We start from the raw sequence: 3824 nt of genomic DNA, 5'->3' as shown, positions 1-3824 counted from the left end.
TGCTAAGTGGGCGAGGCTAGTGTCATGGCGGGTAAGGATCGTCAGGGTGAAATAGGCAGCGGGCAAGGGCGCCGTGCTAAGCGGGTAGAGCATCATCGGGGCAAATTAAGCGACGTGTAGGGACACTGTGCTAAGTGGGCGGGGCTACTGCCATGGTGGCCAAGGCATCGTGAGGGCGAATTAGGCGGCGATAAACCAGTCAAATCATCTGAGCATGCTTCCATGTGGGGCCCACCTAGCGAGACATGCTGGACGGGCATGGGTGGCGACGAACTTAAGAATGGTTGTATTAAAATAATGATTTCATTTTTTGTGGCCCACTTTTCGAACTGTCGCTAATGGCTCTGAAAAACTCCCTTCGCCAACCACACTTCGGTTTGACTGTGACAGCTGTACAGGAGCCTTCCCAAACTTTCGAATATGACTAAATTAACCCTATTGTAGGGGACTCTCGGCGGTGTTTTAGTATTTAAGCTCATCCTAATCCGGGGTTAGTTTAGTAATTGGCAACTGAAGTTTGGTATACCAAAAGATCATGATTCTGGCCCTTGTTTGAAGCTGACGACAGACGTTAGATTCAACACGTCCTAAAGGGAAGCAATCCCAATCAACTAACGGATTGTGGAGTTGGTCGAGGATGGGATGGAGACGATGCGGATCACGTGATATGTTTACGAAAATGCCATCTAATCTACGTCAAGCCCTGATGAGTTTATAACACGTAGCGGTCCAAATCATCGATTTGGACGTTTGGGCCGTCTGTTAGGTCCGCCCTTCTTTTCACGGGTCAAAATTCACACGATTAGAGTAGTTTTTGAATTCCATCAATGCCAAATAAAAAATGGATGGTCAAAATCAAAGAAAGTCCATGGATGGATGTGAATGAAATAGTCCATTGAGCAACGTCTATTTTGGACAACCATTATCAGATAACGATAACCATCTTATCAGTGGTTGGATAACTGCACATATCACATGAGTCTCACAACTTTTGATTTTTAACCTTATGGGATTAAAAAATAATAATAACAAGCAAAGGTGAATAATATAGTAATTTTTCTTTTTCAAAAGCACTGTTATAGAATATTCATCAGTGCAAGCATTATTTAATAAAATCTAAATCCTTTTAAAATTATATGGTAAATGTTTTTTTGTTTTTTTGTTTTTTTTTTTTTCTTACACAATTGTATAGATGATTCTGTTCTTGTGAATGTGTACATTCGTGAAGGTAATTAGATGTAATCTAAATGGAAAAAAAAAAGTGTGATTTTAAAGCATCTAATTATTACTTTATTAACATCCGAAATTCTCAGATACAAGTATGTACTCGGGCTGCAAAAACTCGGAATGTTACATGACCCATTATTGAAATTAGCTGGATTGGCTAGAAAATGTTAGCTTAAGTTTTTCATAATCATACATTTGTTCTACAAACTATGGTGCACCTAACTTGTGGATCAACCTGATTTGTGGGCTGAGGCATCATTGTAGTGTTTTCTTTCTGATGGATGGATGGGATCTCAGACCTGTCTTGCCATGTTGTCACATGTGTGGCACGTGTACATGAGTTTTATTACACATGTGTGGGCACTTAGCAAGGCTCTCATCAAACTTTTCAAAGCCCATTTTTGTATGATTCTACTTGTTGTGGGGAGTGGATTGCCTATGACTAGAGTTGTAAGTGAACCAAGTCAGCTTGTTTAACTTGCTTGATTCGACTCGGCTTGAAATTGGGTTCAAGTTGAATCAAGCTATTATTTGAAAGCTAAAAAAAATTCAAGCCGAGTTCAAGTTGGACTGAGATTGACTCAACTTGGCTAGGTCCTTGGTTCGAACCCAACTTAGTTCTACTCGGATCGGATTCGACTCAGTTGACCAAATATAAATACTAAGTCGGTCGTCCAAAACCCTAAATTCTCTCTCCCTCTCTTTAGGCCAATCTCTTCGATTTGGCGAGCACCGAGATTGAGCACATCTGTGTGTGTGTGTGAGTGTGTATCCTCTTCTCCTCCAAACTCAACTCGAAAGCTTGAACTGGCTAGAACTGCTGTCAGGCCAAGTTAGATAGTCCAACTCAAGGATCAAACCAAGCCGAGTTGGAATTAGAGTTGGCTGCTGGCCTAGCTAATTAAGCCGAGCTGAGGTGTGGGGCCCATAGAGATGGGCGTGATAAATCCACACAAAACTCGACTAATGTACAACTCTACCTATGACCCCAGGCATAGAGATATCTCTGCCGTGAGTTGTGTGGGGCCCATAGAGATGGGCCTGATAAATCCACCGGCCATCTGTTTTAAAAGACCACAATAAGAAAGGATTCTAAAAATCAGGTAGATCTAAAACTCATGTGTGCCATACCACACAAAACGGTGGGGATTCAATGCCTAGTTGTGATAGAAGTTTTGTATAAGAATGATATTTATTTCTACAGTTAATCTAAGTGGTAACAATTTTATAAATGTTTTGGATGGCATATAAACATTATGGTTTGCTCAAGGAAGATTTCAACTTTGGACGCTGTTGTTCACACTGTTTTATTGGTGTGACCCACGTCACTTTTGGATCTGCCTGATATTTAATTTTGGATCTGCCTGATATTTAGAATCCTGTCCTGCCGTGGTCTTTCAAAACAGATGGATCCAGTGGATTTGTCAGGACATCTCTGCTAACCCCACACAGCCCCGGGCACAGACGGGGTCATAGGCAATCCGCTCCCCCTGTGACGAGGATGAGAATTTCCTAAATCTTCTTGCAGCGAGCTCGTGTAACAACAAGCTTTGTGGGCCCACAGTGATGTGTACCACACCCACTTCGTCCAGCATTTGGGCCAGCTCATGTCAGGACCTGAGCTAAACAAATCAGACAATTCAAGATACAGATAGACCTAATCAGACACGTGGAAGATGCTCTTTTTAGGTCACCGCAATGACAAATGCATAAGCATTTCTCCCCATGTGTGACCCATACACTACAAGAAAAGGGGGATTTAGCCTCAATTTTTTAGCCTCGGTTGAAAAAATGGAGGCTAAATGTGTTTTTTAGCCTCGGTTGCTAGGGAACTGAGGCTAAAAGTTCATTTTTCGCCTCAGTTGCTAGGGAACTGAGGCTAAAAGTCTACTTTTTAGCCTTAGTTGCATAGTAACCGAGGCGAAAGGTCTACTTTTTAGCCTCAGTTGCATAGTAACCGAGGCGAAAGGTCTACTTTTTAGCCTCAGTTGTATGGGAACCGAGGCAAAAGGTCTACTTTTTAGCCTCAGTTGCATGGGAACCAAGGCGAAAGGGCTACTTTTTAGCCTCAGTTGCTAGAGAACTGAGGCTAAAAGTCTACTTTTTAGCCTTAGTTCCATAAACCGAGGCGAAAGGTCTACTTTTTAGCATCAGTCGTATAGGAACCGAGGCAAGAGGTCTACTTTTTAGCCTCAGCTGTATAGGAACCGAGGCGGAAGGTCTACTTTTTAGCCTCAGTTGCATATGAACCGAGGCGAAAGGTCTACTTTTTAGCCTCAGTTGCATAGGAACTGAGGCAAAAAGTCTACTTTTTATTTAGCCTCAGTTCCACGAGAACTGAGGCGAAAGGTCTACATTTTAGCCTCAGTTGCATGGGAACTGAGGCCAAAGGTCTACATGGGAACCGAGGCCAAAGGTCTACATTTTATCCTCAGTTACATAGGAACCGAGGCCAAAAGTCTACTTTTTAGCCTCCGTTGCATAGGAACCGAGGCTAAAAGTCTACATTTAAGAATATTGAAAAAAATTGAGAATCTTGAAAGAATTAATAATTTTTAAAATTTTTGACAATTGTGAAAAAATTGAGAATTTTGAAA

This window comes from Magnolia sinica, chromosome 18, assembly GCF_029962835.1.
Source record: "Magnolia sinica isolate HGM2019 chromosome 18, MsV1, whole genome shotgun sequence".
NCBI lineage: Eukaryota > Viridiplantae > Streptophyta > Magnoliopsida > Magnoliales > Magnoliaceae > Magnolia > Magnolia sinica.
Note: the sequence above shows the minus strand (reverse complement) of the source record.